The sequence below is a fragment of the Engystomops pustulosus genome, chromosome 2 (assembly GCF_040894005.1).
Source record: "Engystomops pustulosus chromosome 2, aEngPut4.maternal, whole genome shotgun sequence".
Lineage (NCBI taxonomy): Eukaryota > Metazoa > Chordata > Amphibia > Anura > Leptodactylidae > Engystomops > Engystomops pustulosus.
The window spans coordinates 128,211,687-128,231,432 of record NC_092412.1 but is presented as its reverse complement, the minus strand read 5'-3'; the positions used below and the strand labels follow the sequence as shown (position 1 = coordinate 128,231,432).

At 44.0% G+C, this 19,746-nt stretch overlaps 1 protein-coding gene across 3 annotated transcripts in view; it reads left to right on the top strand.

Annotated features, from left to right (window-relative positions):
• Positions 1 to 19,746, top strand: part of SRRM3 (serine/arginine repetitive matrix 3) — a 253,872-nt gene that overhangs the window by 94,377 nt on the left and 139,749 nt on the right. For all 3 annotated transcript variants that reach the window (XM_072136348.1, XM_072136349.1, XM_072136350.1), the window contains one exon: positions 418 to 506. The gene's annotated coding sequence lies outside the window, so the exon portion shown is untranslated. The remainder of the gene's footprint in view (positions 1 to 417; positions 507 to 19,746) is intronic.

Genomic DNA, 19,746 nt, shown 5'->3' with positions numbered 1-19,746 from the left:
TTTTTTAGGAAAAGAATACATAAACATACATAGGTAAATGTATGAATATTACATATGGATTTTTTTCTGTATATATGAGCAATTTACACCATTGAAGATATTGACATTTTTGTTGATGTTATTTCTGTGCTGTTTTAAAATTGTTTAGGTATTTTTGATGCTATAATGTCCTGGATGAGAGCGATAGATATCATCATGGCTTTAATTCACATTTAGGCTTTATGATGCTTAATAATAATAATTGCAAATATATTATTTTATGCTGATTTTATCTTGGCATCCTAGAGCATCTACATAAATATATTGAATAGACACAGCTGAAATGATGTACACGCTTTGCCCATAGTCCTAAGCTATTGCTGCAACTTGACTGTATCTGTAATGGTTGCCTTGTAAATTTTAATTTTATTTTTGCAGGTATCCCAAGACTATGAGGAATTCATCACATTACATGAACTGACCTCTGATATTTAGTCGAAATTATCTTCATCCACTAGAATTGACAGGTAATTTTACAATGAGTCTTCTCACAATAATTCTGACAGCTTTATATATTAATAGAGAAGGTTACAGTTTTATAGGAAAGTCATCAAGTCTGACCCGATAGCCAAGTGGCATGTACAAACCTGCCGTTAACACATATTAATGTTGATGTCTTTGGTATCTATATTATACACTGTGTAGCTATTTGTTGAAAGGTAAAGTACTATGGCTCAGGGGTGAATGCATTTGTCTTTCAACACTGAAGATTTGAATTGAAAACAGACCTAGTTTAACATCCACATGAGATATAATTTCTGTGTTACACAAAAACGTAATGTAAAGGTAGGCTAAAGTGTGAACATCATTTAACCTTTTCTCATCTGTGTACACCAGTGTCAAATTTTATATCCCTCTGTAGTTATGGGTCCAACATACTTAGTTTGAGTGAAACAGTATTATGGCTGCATGCACTAGAGCTACAGTACCTATAGGATGACTGACATCTTATAAATTTGTATTGTCAGTAGTCTGTTGTGAGCATCTATAACAGTGATGGCAAACCTTTTAGATGCTGAGTGCCCAAACCACAACCGAAACCCACATATTTTTCGCAAAGTGCCAATTCGACAGTTTAGGCAGTAACTAATTACTCCCTGCTCTGTTACATGTTTAAATCGTATAAGCACCTGAGGACACTAATACAGTAGAAATATGGAGAAGAAGTTTGGATTATAATTGTAGCTTCCTTTTCGGGTTCTGGGCTGCCTGGTACTGCAGGAGGCCTTGAGTCCTGTCTGGTGAACTCTGCATTGGGGTGATGGCGCAGGTGCCCATGGAGAGGGCTCTGAGTGCCACCTCTGGCACCCGTGCCATAGGTTCGCCACCACTGATCTATAACAATAGTAATACATCTTTATTTATACAGGGTATGGGGTACATATACAAATTAAAAAAGAAATTACCTTTGATAACATGGTCATATGAAACCATTGGAGGGAGGGTTTACAATCAAGAAGTGGCACAGGAGGAAAATAGTGCTTGTACAATGGTCCAGCCATTCTTTCAGAATAAATAAGCAGGTTGTGTGCTACTAAAGGAATCTACAAAGATCATACTTTACTTCAACAACATTTTGCTCTTCATTATCCCCCACATATTTTGAGGAGCCAAAATTGTCAGATTTTTGAACATTGCAGACACCTGTAGTAGCAATCCAAAATTGTTCAGCAAAGATGCCAACTACAGACAATCTGGAGACCGTGTGGAGTTGTGACAACTAAATAAAACTTTGTTTCACAGTGTGTTTTAAGTAGTCATCCTACCAATATCTGGCAATATCCAGCCTAATACTTTGTTGGACTGTTATGTCCTGCTAAGTGTATTGTTTTAGCAATGCTATTTGGATGTGTGCTTCTTCCATATCTAGAATTCTATCTTTGTGCATACTCGATTGCAGCTTCAGTAGTTTGTTTGGAAGAACAGTAGTACCAGAGTACATCTACTGCAATATATAAACTAAGATTATCACAATATATAAAACACTGTCACAGGGGTAGCTTGAATGGAATGTTTCTGTTTGTATTTCCATTAATCCTGAAGCTTCAGCACCTTAATCTCATTGTACTTAGAATAGTTGAATAGTGCAAGATGACTTGAAGAATTAACCAGTAATACAGATGTTATAATCATGATTGAAACTGTGTCCTCTTCCTATTTTTCAGTTTTTTGTTAGTGTGTAAATTCACTTTTCAAAATAATTTATTTTAAGCCACAGCGTACCGGATTAAGAAGCTTAGACTATACATAAGCTGGTTGACCAGGCATGGCTTCTTAAAAATAGACAAACGAGAAGCTATGTTAGGTAAATGAAGATGGAATGTGAAGTCATGCTTTCAATATATAAGGGTTGATTGTATTCACTTAACCTAAAATTGTATTCACTTAACCTAATTGTCTGCAAGTTTTTTGTATTCCTTAGGGTTTACAAATACATTTACACAAGATTGAAAATTAAAGAATATCTACATTATTTATTTTTAGAATCTACAGTATATGAAAGAAGGTTGTTTTTGATCAATCAAAAACAAGTTTTCATCTTGAATTCTCTTGCCTAATGGGGGGCAGTTATCATAGCTGGTGCTCCGTGCACAGGGCATATGATTATGGCTCCACCCACTCGATGGTACACATGTATACAGCACACACAAGGTAAACATGTACATACTTCATACAGCACTCACAAGGTACAGATGTACACAGCATACAGCACACACAAGGTACATATCTACATACAGCACTTACAAAGTACATATGCACATACAGTATACATCATACAGAAGATACACATGTATACGGCATACAGCACACCCAAGATACACATGTACATACCGCATACACAAAGTATACATGTACACAGCATACAGCACACACAAGGTAGAGATGTACATACAGCATTCACAAGGTGCACATGTACACATAATACAGAATACACTGGATACACATGTATACAGAACACACAAGGTACACATATACATACAGCACACACAAGGTGCACTTATACACAGCATACACAAGTTACACATATACACATAATACAGAATACACTGGGTACACATGTATACAGCACACACAAGGTACACATATACATACAGCACACACAAGGTGCACTTATACACAGCATACACAAGTTACACATGTACATACAGCGCACGCGGTACAATGTACATACAGCACACACCACATACACATATACATAGAGCATACACAAGGTACACATGTAAACAGCATACAGCACACAGAAGGTAAACATGTACATACAGCATCTACAAGGTACACATGTATACAGCACACAGAATGTACATATTTACATACAGCACACATAAGATACACATGTACGTTCAACATACAGCACTCACAAGGTATGTGCACATACAGCACATTACACAATATGCATACTTTAGATATATATTTCTACTGGACACTCATATGCTATCCAGGACAGCAGGCAGCATAAGGGAACTGTATCAGTGAAAAATGGCAGAGCAGATCTTCCTGCACACCCCTCCTCCTCTGTCCAGTTGATTAGCGACTTCCTCGTTCAGGCGCATTTGGAGGGGCAGGAGAGAGAACAGCAGCTGCTGGAGTGTCTGTGTGTTCTTCAGATGTTCCATGGGAGTGAGGCAGACTAGTGGCAGAACTGCTGCCTTAGAAACAATAGTATCTGGGCTTGAAATAGACAGGGGGCCCAAGGTGCATGGACTGAACCAGGAGGAATGAGGTATGCATAGGGTTATGCAGCCCATGCCTCTTTGCCCCTATGCTTGCTATGCCGGTAGTTCTGCCTCTGCATTCCGGGGTGCAGGTAAAGCTGAACCTATGTTAGAAGCACTGTGGAAGAAGAAGTGTCTGTCAGCGATGCAGTTGCTATGCTAGAAGTTGGGACAGAGGCAAGTGACAGACATTGGGCAAGATTGGGCGCTGCTTAACCATGCTCCTCTAAATTAAATCGGGCGGTGCTGCTTTGTAATTGGCTGATGGTGCCAGTTCACACTGTATCTGATTTTCCGATTTTGCCTACAAGTTTGCTTTGCATCCCCACCCCCAGACCATGTATACCTTTATCGCTTACCTCTGTCTACTCCTTGTCCTGGCCCTGACAAAAAGTCATGCACAGGGAATAAGAATACTACAAGTATACTGCACGATTAGACTAGCTGGTTCATAAACTTGAAGAGGAAAGATATCCAGAAACTATAGCAAAAATATCTGCCAGTTCAGACCTGGTCTACAGGTCCAAACTGGCGCAGTTTGTGCCTTTACTCACTAAGAGGCCAGAGCGTCTAAGTGGATATTGGCACTGGACCACCTGTGGACAGAATTCTAAGACATAATTGTTTTTCCTCTTTATTGTCAACTTTTTTTGGAGCATGTGCACTTTTGTTACTATTTTGCGCCTTTCAAAATTTGCCGTGGTCTAAAATGTAAAAATTTCAATAGTAAGGATAGTTAATCCTACACCCACATATTACAACATTTCTTGTATTGGCAATGAATACATTTCATCTAGATTTCTAGTAAATATTCTAAATACTCTTAAAGGACATCCACCACCAGAATCAAGGATTGTAAACCAAGCACACTGATATACCGGTGTGTGCTCCCACTGGCAGGATCTGCTCTTTTTTATGCTTCTTATGCCCTTGTTTTTAAGACAAAAAGACTTTAAAATTATGCAAATGAGCCAGAGGGGCTCCAGGCTTCATTAACAGCTATGGAGCCCAGAGCCCCTTAGGCTTATTTGCCTAATTTAAAACATTTTTGTTTGTAAAAAACAGGGCAGAAGAAGCTGAAAGGGGAGGGGATCCTGCCAGAGGGGTCACACACCAGTATGTTAGTGTACTTTGTTTACCTTCCCTAAGCTACATTTTTCAGCTCAAAAAATGTGCTAGAAAAACCTAACTCGGCTTATACTCGAGTCTATGAAAAACTTAACACTGTTCTCACCTTTCCCACGCCCCTCGGAGGGGAGGTCCTCTTCTTGCTTCCAGTGCTCCAAGTCCAGCCTCGAGTCCCTACGCGATGTCAGCACCCACATTATGAAGTCAGCTGCTTGCTGCTGTGTGTGGCGGTAGTGTGTGTGGACTCGAAGACAGAGCCAGAGCACTAGAAGAAAGAAGTGGACCTGCAGGGGGCGTCGGAAAAGTGAGTACAAAGTTAATTTTTTTATTTATAGACTTGGCATACTTGGGACAGGGGCTGCTGGTTGGCTATATACTGGGGGAAGGGGGCTGGTTCGCTATATACTAGGGGGCATGTGATTGCTGCTATGTACTAGGGTGCATGGGCTAGCAGGCTACATACTAAGGGTACTAAGGGCATTGGCTGGCTGTATACTAGGGGGCATGGGCTTGCTGGCTATATACTGGGGGTTATGGGCTGGCTAGCTATATACTAGGAAGCATGGGCTGGCTGCTATTTACTGTGGGGCATGGGCTGGGAGGCTATATCCTAAGGCAGTGGTGGCGAACCTATGGCACGGGTGCCAGAAGTGGCACTCGGAGCCATTTCTGTGGGCACTCAGACCATTGCCCCAGTTCACCAAATATGACCAAATCCACCAAATCTTCCTGCAGTCCCAGGGAACTTAAGAGATGCAGCTCTCAATGCTATTTAAAAGTGACACTTCTTTGGAGGTCTTCCTGCTTGGCCCACTATTCTTCCTCTACAGAGAGACCCTGGAGAGAATGTGAGTCTGAATTTGCCCTCCTTCTTTCAATTGTATTTGTGGCCTCAGGTGCTGATACGATTGAAAGATGTGGAAGAACAGGTAGCAATAAGTTACTTCACGGTAAATAAGTGGATTTAGCTTGTAGTTTGGGCACTCGGTCTCTAAAAGGTTCGCCATCACTGTCCTAAGGGCATTGGCTGGCTGGCTATATACTAGGGGGCATGGGCCGATTAGCTATATACTAACATGCATGAGCTTGCTGCTATATACTGGGGGGCATGGGCTGGTAGGCTATAATACCAAGGGGTATTGGCTGTCAGGCTACATACTAGGGGGCATGGACTTGCTGGCTATATACTAGAGGGCATGGGCTGGCTACCTATACACTGGGAGGTATGGGCTGGCTAGGTATATACTAGAGGGCATGGGCTGGCTAGCTACATACTAGGGGGAAAGGGCCTGGCTAGCTATATACTGGGGGAAGGGGACTAGCTAGCTGTATACTGACTGGAGGCTGTGACCGTGAATTTTCAACCCTAGGCTTATACTCCTGTTAATTGGTTTTCTCAGGTTTTTTTGTGTTAAAATTAGGTACCTTGGCTTATACTTGAGTATATACGGTATCATTAACGTTCATGTATATATCATGGAAACTGTGTGCCACCTCATCCAGCTCAGAAGTACACAGTGTATTAATATTACAAGCTGGCTTGTCTTCTATGTGGAAAGTTCTCCTTTGGCAGTGTCTAGTGATTCTGTTCAAATGAGCTGAGTAATCTGTGGCTGTTGAGAGATATTGCAGTTAAAAAGATTGCTGCTAAGCTCCCTTGGGATCAAAACGTTAACGGTTCTAGTGAATTTTATAGTTGCTCTGTATGTAACATAGTATTATATTGTTGAATCTTTAAAAAAACTGTTGAACTTTCTACTTTTGCATACAATTATACAGCAAAGGGTAATCTTTTCAGACATTGGGGTTGATAACAATGTTGTAAAAATGTCTTGGTCAGCATTGTGAATCATTTTAGTACTTTAAAAGCTCTTTTTCACATTACCTGGCTCCCTGCCAGAAGCATGTCACGTTTGTGTGCAGCCGGACTAAGGCTACATTCACATTAACGCGTGTATGCTGTACCGTAGCACGGCGGGTACACGTTAGCGCTGGGGAGAGGAGGCGCTGGTGACGTATTCCGGGGAAAGATAGGACATTAATTTTGATTAATAAAAGGAAACTACTCGTTTAAGTAAAGGATTTGCAGATCTCAATCCAATAGAGCATCTTTGGGATGTGGTGGAACGGGAGATTCGCATCATGGACGCGCAGCCGACAAATCTGCGGCAACTGTGTGATGCCATCATGTCAATATGGACCAAAATCTCTGAGGAATGATTCCAGCACCTTGTTGAATCTATGCCACGAAGAATTGAGGCAGTTCTGAAGGCAAAAGGGGGTCCAACCCGTTACTAACATGGTGTACCTAATAAAGTGGCCGGTGAGTGTACATATGGGGAGATTTAGTATTAGTCCTATGTAGCTTCTTGGTGTATAACTGTTGCAATTTTTTTTTTAGCAAGAGAAAAACAGAACTCTCGCAATCTCGCAAGAAGTCACGCAATGGTGAAAAAATACACCACAGAGTGTGCAACACTCAACTGAGAATTTTCGAAAGAACACAAATTTAATTGCAAAACTACACCACATAGGAGGTGGTGTATGTGGGTTCATTGCTACTACAGGGGGAGGTTTATCTCAAACTTGCACAATTTTGAAGTTTTTGCTCAATTTTGAAGTTTTTGCTCAATTTTATGTTTGAGGTATCTGAGAGTTTCCTGTGCAAAAACATCGCAAAAAAGCTGAAATTGAGCAGATGTTACACATTTGTGTGGCTGGTGCAGTCTATTCACATAGAGCACACACAGCATAAAGTACTCACATAGGAAGGCATTTAACACTGCACATACACCGGACTATAAATCCGACTGTTGGAAACCTGCCAGTCTAACACATAGACAACTGTTTAAAATCCTGCCTAATGATAAATCTCCCCATATATATGTATGTAGATGAGCCTTGTTAGGATGGAGGACATCGATTTAATCAATGAAATATAAACCAATCTCTAAGATGAAAAGGAATTCTCTAGATACTTAATTCTTTGACTTTCTGCACATTATTAGTAGTAAGATATGACACACTTGATTAAGCTGTGAGCAATCGCTGTCGTCCTAGGGTAGAGCTCTCTTTTGGTTGCTCTCTCTTATATTCTTCAAAAATGAACATATTGTATATACAGCTGTTTCTCTCTCTCCCTACGGGCAGTTTCCTCTGGATCTCGCTCCTTACAGCCACATAGACAATGGTGAGTGATTTCCCTATAATAAGAAATGAAATCACTCTAATTAAGTAATCAGCTGCTTGGAAGGAAATGGCACATAATCCAAACCCTAGCGTCAGCTGTGAAGGACTGAGGCACACAGACTTGTGCATACAGTGCTGTGTCTATAAACATTGATCCACCTAAAAGATGCATAGAAACATTTTTTATCTATTATTAGTTATATAATAATATAATAAGCATCTCTTTTTCAAATAGATCAGTCCATCTAAATATTTTTTGGTAAATAAAAGTAAAAAAAAAAACCCTGCAAAGTCATATTCCTGTATGTCTGTTTCCATAAAGGACATCTACCATCAGATTCCCTGATTGTAGATAAATTCTATTAACTTCCCTGTCCTGTCTCCATTTGCCTGTCTTTTTCAGTACAGGCGGTCCCCTACTTAAGGACACCCGACTTACAGACAGCCCATAGTTACAGACAGACCCCTCTGACCTCTGGTAAAGCTTTCTGAATGCTTTACTATAGTCCCAGACTGCAATGATCAGCTGTAAAGTGTCTATAATGAGGTTTTATTGAATATCCTAGGTCCCATTGCAGCAAAAAATGTTTGAACTCCAATTGTCACTGGGGCCAAAATTTTTTTTGGTCTGGATCTACAATTATAAAATATACAGTTTCAACTTACATACAAATTCAACTTAAGAACAAACCTCCGGACCCTATTTTGTACGTAACCCAGGGACTGCCTGTATAGACTGCAAGGACCGCATTTAGAAGAAAAAAAGAGGCAAGGATGCAAGCCGAGAGCAGTGTATACATTGAAAACGGATGAAGCACCTTGGAGGTGCTCTGCAGAGCACTTCTGGCTTATTTGAATTTTAAAAACTATTTTTCTTCTAAATGCAGCCATGACTATCTATACTGAAATCACATGACTGCAGAGGAAGACAGGACGGGGAGGTGAGTTGTAATCCTCTACCATTAGATTGCCCTTTGGGAAACTATTCCTCCCATGAATGACAACAAAGCTCCGGGGCCGGTGGCCTACCTAAAAAATGTATCTGTATTAGACAGAATAAATAGACAGACAAAGCCAGACATATGATACACATGCCCTATTAGGGGACAAGTATCTTTGCTTTTTTTTGCTTGTTTGAAACTTTTTGTGTGTTTGCAACTTTTCACTGTGATCTTTTCTGTCAGTTCTCAGGTACACCTTTGTCTGCACCTTGTGCAGTGTGCCTTACGTATCTTTATTTTCCAGGTGTTCTGTGCGGCTTTTCACTCATGTATCACTTTTTTTGCTTACTTTTGTGACTTTTTAGGGGCAAATCAGCAGCTGGTCCTGGAAGGGATTTTTTTTCCCATGGACCCTGTTTTAACATTTAAATTGGAATTATTTGACATGCTTTAAAGGGGCTGGCCACTTTACCTCATGTTTTTTGTATTATGTGTGTAAGTGTGGGGGGCAGGATATTAGGTAATCAGTCATTTACCTCATCAGCCAGACATTCCTGTCCGTGAAATGGCTGCAGATGGAGGGTCATGTGATCTCTAACTGGTGATTGTTCATGGACACTTAGAGATCATATGACCCTCCATCCGAGGCCATTTTATGGTCAGGAATCTCTGGCTGATGAGGTAAAAGACAGGAGGTTTCATTTTACATATGAAGAAATCAAAGAAATTAGAATAGATATATTTTGGTAAGTTACTTAATATCCTAAAAAAAATTACTTATTATCCAGACCCCCACACTTAACACACACATTACAAAGTATGAGGCAAGGAGGCCAACCCCTGTATTCACACGTGGTATTTACATTTAATTTTATATTTTACTATGCGTTTGGCTAGTTAGAAAGTGTTTTTTCTACAATGCTGGAAATGTTAACAAAGCTGTTTAAACTTCCAACAATGAAGAGAAATGTTTTGAAAACAACCAGACACATGGTAACATGTAAATCGCATGTGTTTCTGCAATGCTTTGCAAAACGCATCCTAAACGCCATATGTGACTGCACCCTCATATGTTGTCATCCCTGGGGTGTGGCTAGAGTGCTTAAAAATGCAGACTATGGCCTCAAATCCAAAATGTACAAAAACTTGTGGCCTGTGTCCATGTGGATTAGACAAACAGCCAAAAGTTGTGCCTGCCAGAACAGGAAAAACCAAACATGTATTAAAAAAAAAACATGATCATGATTATCCCCCCCCCCCCCAAAAAAAAAACTAAGATACATGTTCCCCATTGACTCCTAGTACAGAAAATTGATACTATTTTATGGCTTTCCACTATGAGTGAAAAGAACTCATTTTTCGAGATAAAATGAGACAGTCAATGAGGTTGCAGTCGTAAAATATGTCAACCTAATGGCAAGTAGATGTACTTCAGTGTACACTGTTATTTTCAGACATGAACATGTAGCCCTGTGTATTGTACAGACGTAATGGCCTTTGTCTTGCGGTAAGACAATAAGGAGCACATTTTGTAGTGAGTGGATTTTTTATGTGTTGACAGAATGAATCAGTAGGCATTTTCTTGGCTGAACAAGTAATTTGACATAAGATATGGTTCTATTGTTCTGAACAGAGACAATTTAAGGAGATTGATTTTAAAACCAGGTATTAGATGAACAAGAGACAATTATTGTTTCCAGATATTAATGAATTTTTAACTCATGTTGGCCCAATTCACATTCCATTGACATCAGCTTACTCTTTTAATGCTATCAATAGGAATGTAATTCATTGATTATACATTTCCTAAAACATCAGGACTGAGGGTCCGGAAGTAATTCTTTATATGCTATGATGTGCAAGGTTCTGATGGGAGTGGATAATTTAAAAGCCAGAGCTAAAAGGATGTACATAACACATATCCATAGGTCTGCTTTTTAGAATGTCCTCAGTGCTGCAGATTCACAGAAAATTCCTCTGCTGCATCAGGCAGAGGGGAAGTGCTGAGGAAGAAGGGGGAGGAGGAAGCTGTGTAACAGCTTGTGAAGTTGCAGCACAGCGGGACTCATTAGCATAATATAAAAAGTTGATTTTAGAAAGAAGGAGGCCATGGATATTCACAGATAATTCCTCTGCTGCAGTGAGATATACATTAGGCAGAGGGAAAGTGCTGAGGGAGCAGGGGGATGAGGAAACTGTGTAACAGCTTGTGAAGTTGCAGCACAGAGGGATCATTAGCATAATATAAAAAGTTGATTTTAGAAGGAAAGGGGCCATGGATGGCAAATATAAGAATATCACCGTACTACAGCCATACTGCCTGGTTCTATGGGTAAGTGTCCTTGGTTTATCCTGCTTGATTTAGATGTTAGATTTACTGGTATCTGCGCAAATGATTTCTGATGTTTGAACAATGAAAGGAGCAGAACAACTAAAATGATTGAAGTGTCTCATCCATCAAATGATGGATCCAAATATCATTTCTTTTTTTCTTTGTGCTATTTTTTTTCTTTAATGAAGACTTTGCCAATGTTAAAGGGGTTTTCCCATGAAAGAAAATTCTCAAATCTCAATCCCCTGGTGATGTTTGCACAATAAAGATCATTTTCAACCTCTTACTTTACAATTTTACTCAGTTTTATTGCTGTTTTAGCTCCTATCACTCCCAAGGCTGCTCAGTGCGAAATTCCAGGGTGTGGGCAGGGACTCTCTAAGCAGGGAAACTCTAAGCAAGGGCAGGGACTCTCTCAGCACAGTGTGGATATATTATTAGGGTACGGGTGTATATACACTTTCATCCCTATTTCATCCCACTTTCATGCCTATTACACAGATGCATGTGCAACACCCTCGCCGATGCAATGGCGAGGTAGTGCTTGCGAATACGTCCCATCTGTAGGTAACACCACATTACACTACATGGTCCTTATAGGATCAAGGGGAAATTGCAGTGGTTAATCCTGCCTGGCAAGGCAGAGGTTAAGTATTTTGTATAATGCAAGATGCTATTGACCAATGTCTGTGTTACATCCTGTGATTGTGCACTGAGAGGTAATTGGAGGAGCAGCCACCACCTGACCAAAGGGAGGTAATAAAACCTCTGGCCCAGAATGTTCTAGAGGAGTCTCTCCCCAGAGAGAGAGAAGAGAGCAGTCTCTCCCAGAAGGGAGAAGAGACCGGTCCTAGTCAGGCCCTCTGGGTCTGCAGGACGCAAGCAGAGTGTAGTTAGCTGAGCAGCAGCTCAGAGACTCTAGCATACCAGACCAGTGCAGGAAGAGCCTAGCCCCTGCCTGAAGTGGAAGATAAGACTAGAGTTAGTGTAGTGAGGAAAGGGGTATCATCCTACCTTCAAGGGTGATACCTGAAGAGATCCAGGACCGAGCTGAAGCATCCTCTAGGACACAGCTGCCTCCCAGCCTGCCCTCCACATCCAGGCTGGTGAACTACATCCTGTGGCTCCCTCCAAATACCTCTCCAGTACTCCACCTGTTAAAGACACGTTTTCTGCAGTTCCTGCCGGTTGCAATAAACGAACTGTAAGTTGTTTTCTTCAACTTTTGTCTCCGTCTGGTCCCTGCTAATACGGCTGCCTTCATCACCGGCACCCTGTCCATCACCCAGAGACTCACACTCGGGACATTAAGGGGTTGCCCCAGGGAGATCCGCTATAGCAGCCGCTCCCTCATCTTTTCTTGCCAACACCACCCTGCTGGAGACCTGCCAGGCTGTAGGACAGCCCTCCGGTTCCCCCCTACCAAGCACCGTGACAATAGCGTGCTTAGGCCGCAACCGCCAGCCACTCCGGTACCGCGGGCCCCGGCTGACTCCAGGCCTCACCGCAAAGGGCTAGGCCCCGGTGGGGGATGTTGCAAGTGGCGTCACGAACAGGATATAGACTTCTGTGCCTTATTACGGCATTAAAGACTTTCCTTTATTAAAAGACTGTGCTGCCTAACCCTGCTGCCATCCGGGTTTAGGCCCAAGGACTTGTGTGTTTCTGGAATGAACTGTGTTATACTGCTGCCACGTGCGGTCGAGCGCTGCTCCCGCACTCCAGAGGTTAATCCTGGCAAGAACTGTACCAGCTCTGCTACATCCGGCGCTGCCGCGCCTCAAGATTTTTACCTCAGAAACTGTGGCGCAGCAAATAATTCCAGCCCGCCAAAACCTTTACTGGCGGGAAACCCAGATGACGCATCAAGCTCCACCCACGCGCGAAGAGCGCGAACCCCGCCTCCTGTGGCGCAGGAAAAATTAGAGCCCGCCACAGCTCTTGACGGGAAGGACTCGGACTCCTCCCACTGGCTCGAGGCGGACTTCCTGCCCTGCCTCAGAGAAGCGCCAGATCTCAAGTGGATGTTGAGCAGCGAGGACAACGCCATGTGGGGTCCTCCGCCTTTCCCTCCTGTGGAGCGTCCAGAGTTTTATGAGGTATTGGAGACTATGGTGGTGGTCTCTGCGCAGCCTGTCCGAAGACCCTCCGCTGGACATCGGCTGCACCGAGGATTGACTCGGGCCTTCGTCACCAGGACATGCTACCAAACGGTGACGCAGTATCAAATTCCACCCGGGCGGTTCCTCGTCCCTATCCCGGCTACCATCCCGGTACCGCGGGTCCACGTGGAGGCGCCACGTGGGGAGAACCCGACTCCTGCGGAGCCAACGCCTGGGCCTAGTGTTGCCGCTCCACCTGCTCCGAGGCCTGCTCCTCCTGCTGCGCGGCCTGCTAGCCCCGCTGTAGTGGTTCCTGATCCTCCGGTGGTTCCTGCTCCTGTTCCGGCACCTACCTGTCGTCAGAGGAGATCCGAACCCGAACCGGAGCCACGAGCCCCAGCACCGAAACCTCCGCAGCCTCAAGGCCGAGGTGAGGCCGGCCGCCGGCGACTCCGAGACGCTGTCTCGGACCAGCGACGCCGAGAAAAGGAGGCCCAGCGGTACATGGCCGGTCGATCTACAGCTGGAGCTTGGGTCGAGAAGAATCGCACCACCGGCATGGTCCGGTTCTTCGACAAGCGGAAGGGCTATGGCTTCGCTACCCAGGACTATACCGGACGGGAAGTATTTATACCCCGCCGGTCCGTCAAGAGGCCTGATCTGCCGGAGAGCCTGCACAACCTCAAGCCAGGCGAGTGTATCGAGTTCTCCCTGCAGGAAGGACCCCGAGGACCCTGGGCGGCTGGTGTGATCCGGATCCCCGACTCCGATGAGGACCGCTACTACCCGCAGGATGACTGGTATGAGGACGACGAGTGGCCGGAGTCCCCGAACACCTCCTCTTCCTCGGCTGCGAGTCCCCGGGCGGTGACCCATGTGAATGCCCCATCCACGGTAATCGTGAGTACGGGCCCCATTGCCATCCATGGGCCGGGCATGATACAGGGCGCCACCCCCACCGGCTCCCCTGCTGGGAGCATTGTCAGGTCCCGCGGCTCCTCTGTGGGAGAGGACATCCCGGCTAGTGGACCTTGTCCGGAGGTTCCATCTAGGCCCGCATCTCCCCTTGCCGGTTACCAATGGGGTGATGACCCGGCCCCGGAAGAACCGGAGCTGGAAGGAGCCGCGGCGCGGCCGCTGGACTCCGTTTATTTTTTCCTGGACCCCTCTGTGGTCCCTGGCTCAGTTGAGCCCCTGGCTGGAACAGCCGACACCCCGGGCGACAGCGCTCCTCCCCCTGAAGGTCCGGAGGATGTTGCTGCACCTGCAGTACCCACTGCTGCCACCGGGTGTCCCCAGCCGGCACCTACTCCCGCTGAGGATGCACAGGATTCCCTGCAGGAGCTGGATCCTGTCTTTGCTGAACCCAGCGATACTGACTAATCCCTGAAGGGCTGTCGCCCTCTCCAGGTACTTTGTCCCTTGTACATATTGTGTGTATATAACTCCATTTTCCCCAAAGAGCCAGAGACAGTCCTGAGACTCTTACCCTTATTTATCTCAGTCAAGAGATTATGTGCTATGATAGCTTCAAAGGACCCTGTCCCTCTACCCATAGAGGAGACCCTTTGCTTCTTCATTGCACTTTTCCCCACATCAAGGGCTGTACCCAGAAGATGGACTTTGTCAGTAGAGACCTTCTGAGAGACTTTTGCCAACCTCCAGGAAAAGTTGCAATGTAATTTATTATCATTTTGCACTTAATGCCTTCCTTTTTAGGTATGGACATTCTGCATGCACTTTTTATGCCTTTCCTTTGCAGGAAAAGAGACATTTGCTACCGTGCTACTCTGAGTAGCCTATCTATCTGTAACGTTATGTTATAAGATGTGTACCCATTGGGCTGCTAAGCCAATGTGAGTTTACAAAAAAATCTTTGCACACTGTCATATCTGCCAGTAGTCTGCATTAACCCTTTCATAGGCTTTTCAGGCTGTAGTGTGGCTGTGTCGGACCGTCTTTTATGTAAAACACTGACCGCTACCTGATCCCTCAAACTGAGGTTTGCACATGGGGGTAGTCCGTAAACTGCGGGTCTTTAGGGGACCGGGGGTGTTACACAGCTAGCACCTGGATGCCACTCATACATGGGTAAGGTTGTCAGTCAGGAGGTACTCGTGTCGCATATGCTCATGCAATGCAGATAGACACCATATAATTGCCGCCAGGGAAGAAGCGTTGATCAAACAAATATACAGGCCTTGGTGCAAGGAGTGGATTACAGGACATGACACCACACCTTTCCTACTGTACAGTTCGGTTTAATGGCGTCAGCGACCAACTGTCATACAGCTACATATTTTTGTCTTAGTCCGACACCAACCCAGGTGCCTGTCTCCAGGACCATGGGCGGTTTGTCCCTACACCTCACATAGCCTGCACTTCCTCGAAGTGCCCTTAGCCCCCTCTGTGCCCCAAAACAACTGTAGTCGAGCCGAGGGCGGCTCTTTCAATTGCCCCCGGGGTATGCAACACCCTCGCCGATGCAATGGCGAGGTAGTGCTTGCGAATACGTCCCATCTGTAGGTAACACCACATTACACTACATGGTCCTTATAGGATCAAGGGGAAATTGCAGTGGTTAATCCTGCCTGGCAAGGCAGAGGTTAAGTATTTTGTATAATGCAAGATGCTATTGACCAATGTCTGTGTTACATCCTGTGATTGTGCACTGAGAGGTAATTGGAGGAGCAGCCACCACCTGACCAAAGGGAGGTAATAAAACCTCTGGCCCAGAATGTTCTAGAGGAGTCTCTCCCCAGAGAGAGAGAAGAGAGCAGTCTCTCCCAGAAGGGAGAAGAGACCGGTCCTAGTCAGGCCCTCTGGGTCTGCAGGACGCAAGCAGAGTGTAGTTAGCTGAGCAGCAGCTCAGAGACTCTAGCATACCAGACCAGTGCAGGAAGAGCCTAGCCCCTGCCTGAAGTGGAAGATAAGACTAGAGTTAGTGTAGTGAGGAAAGGGGTATCATCCTACCTTCAAGGGTGATACCTGAAGAGATCCAGGACCGAGCTGAAGCATCCTCTAGGACACAGCTGCCTCCCAGCCTGCCCTCCACATCCAGGCTGGTGAACTACATCCTGTGGCTCCCTCCAAATACCTCTCCAGTACTCCACCTGTTAAAGACACGTTTTCTGCAGTTCCTGCCGGTTGCAATAAACGAACTGTAAGTTGTTTTCTTCAACTTTTGTCTCCGTCTGGTCCCTGCTAATACGGCTGCCTTCATCACCGGCACCCTGTCCATCACCCAGAGACTCACACTCGGGACATTAAGGGGTTGCCCCAGGGAGATCCGCTATAGCAGCCGCTCCCTCATCTTTTCTTGCCAACACCACCCTGCTGGAGACCTGCCAGGCTGTAGGACAGCCCTCCGGTTCCCCCCTACCAAGCACCGTGACAATAGCGTGCTTAGGCCGCAACCGCCAGCCACTCCGGTACCGCGGGCCCCGGCTGACTCCAGGCCTCACCGCAAAGGGCTAGGCCCCGGTGGGGGATGTTGCACATGACAGACAGAGACTTATCGCTTCACATAGATATGTGCCTGCCTACCCCTTCCCTCAGATAATTTATCTGCTTGTAGGTTGCAGGTTCTGTCTGCTCACAATGTGTTTGTTTGCAGGAAATGAGCCAGTGTCAGTGAGCTCCAGACTGCAGGGGGGCGGGGCTACAGGCACAGAGCAGAGAGACAGAAATCTCAGCATCACAGCCTCACACTGTGGAATCCAAGTCATGGGGCAACTGAAATTGTGAACACCAGGACTGATAGAGACAGGTTGGACTTAGATCTGTGAAATGCTGTATTTTTGTTAATAACAGTGAATTAGAGAATGTGTTATTTTATTATCCTGAGTACATATAAGGAACTTCTCTTCGTGGGAATACCCCTTTAACATAACCTAAAAAATTAATAAAGCCACTGCTTAAACACCAGAAGCCTGTCTGTACAGGCACTGCACTTCAGATTCAGATCTCTCCATTTGACATTTCGCCTCCCTTTATGGTGTTGTACTGCGAGGCAGGACACAAAATCACATTTATTTTATAGATAGATGAAGGTGTCTGTTCCTAAGCAACTGTAAATCTAAAAGTAATTTCATTAAATAGAAAACTCCCATACATGTACCAGCAAAATATACAAAGAAAGGAATAAATATCCTTCAAAGAATATCCTTCACCTGTATGCTTTCCTTGGTTACCATAGTGTATTCATTAACATATCAGGCAATGTTAACCCTTCAGAAACCTAAGCATAAAGACATAGGAAAACACTTGCTTACAGTATCTCTAGCATCAGACTTGTAGCAAGATTTTTAGATGCCTTAATTTATGCTTAGGTAATCTAAAACACTAAGGAAATTTGAGAAGGGATTTGGTAAGTACACTTAATAATTACTGTGAAAGTCTATTAACATCACGACTGGCTTGTTTTACGGCTCCACATATATTACTGCTTCCTATCGCACATTGATTTATGAGGGAAAGCTCTCACACGGAACTGTGCTATGATATTACATTCCTACCCCATGAGAATTTTGTCATTAGCCACTATGCCTTATAATCTCTATACAACTCACAACCTCTTTGTTCTTGATAGAGTATACATTCTTTTATTAGCGTTAGCTGCTAATAGTTACTTCTTGTAATTTGCACTTTTGCTGGAGCAGCAGATACTGCAGCAACATCGAGAGACATCATCGGAGACTCGAGACCCTTGTCCATTAGTGACCGGTTTTTTGAGTAAATTTTTTACTTATCTACTTATCAGAGACAGATAATATAAAGTCTTACTTGTTTCTAAATCATTTTTAGCTTCTAACTGCATATTTTCTTCTTTCTATTTTCTCTCCATGGTTGTGGAGGTTGCCATCTTACCTGAGTTTTAGTAACAGTCATGTGGTCTTATGTCTGTGTTTGGTGCAGTTGTGGTACAAATGCTGTTTTGTGACTTTCCATTGCACCAAATGAACATAGGATAGTGCAAAGTAACTATGACATAGACGAGTGTCAGGATCAGTGGTAGTGGATCCTCTGTACCACCTCGGATGATGACACAAGCCAACGCCTTGGACCGGAGTCTAAGTGGTACCGGTTTTCACCAGAGCTCACAAAGCGGGTTGGACTTGCTGCGGCATGGTCGGGGACAGGCAGAAGGTCAGGACGGACAGCACAGGATCAGAGTCTGGGACATAGCAATAGGTCAGGGCAGCCAGCAGAGGAGCTTAGTCAGGAACGGAACCGGGGTCACAACAATAAATCTCAATAACAGTGCAAGGCATCAGACACAACTTTATCTAAGGTACGAGGCCCGAAGATCCGGCAGGGTGTGATGGAAGAGGCAGGTTTAAATAGCCTTCTGGAAAAATGGCCAGCGCCAATTAACGCTAATTAATTAATTGGCGCTGGCCCTTTAAATTTCCTGAAGCCGGCGCAGCCAGCAAATTTTAATGAGTGAGGAGGGAAATCGATGGTAGGATCGATCAGACAACCTAGGGTTAAAGTACCCTATGGAGTCTGAATAATAGTAAAAATAATAATAATAATAATAATAATAATAATAATAAAAAAACCTAAAAATTCAAAAATGCAAGTACAATGCGTTTTTCACGCATAGAGCTCAGTCCTGAGTCCTTTTCATGCACGTTATCTGCGCATGAAAAATGCATTGAAAATGCGTGTGAAAAACTGAGACACTGAAATCTGATTGAACTCTGATGCAAAATGTCAGTTTTTTAAATGACCAAACCCTGATCGCACCCTGATCAGACTCTGGCGTGATCTGCAACGCAGGTGTGGAGGCCTTATTTATTATCTGTTACTTTAGAATGATGTAAATTAGGCTGATGGCTCCACAGAGAAATAAAATTCACTATGACTAGAGTGAAGTCTTAAAGGAAAACCAATATAATCATTAGACATAAGCAGCTCGTCATACTGGCTGCATGATCCCATTTCACATAATGCTGTTATCTAGATCGAGATGTTCAAAGCAATTAGAAAAGTACTTAGACTGGTTGTTCCAAATTTTGTATCTGGCATCGAAGTCTGTATTTCCATGTTTTATTCATTGTTTTTGACAAGTAGAATCGCAGCTTTTTAGCGAAGCCTTCCTAAAAATAGAGTTAAATATTCTGCTTTCAACAGCACCACTGAAATTGCCAATAAAAACACTTGCAGCATAATACAGTAAAGCTATTCCATAGTTTTCATGTGCCAATAATATAATTTAAAGCATTTATATTTGGAATCTAGGATGATGTTCTCTGGAATTCGTGATGCCTTAGGAGAGCGTTTGGAAAAAAAATGAC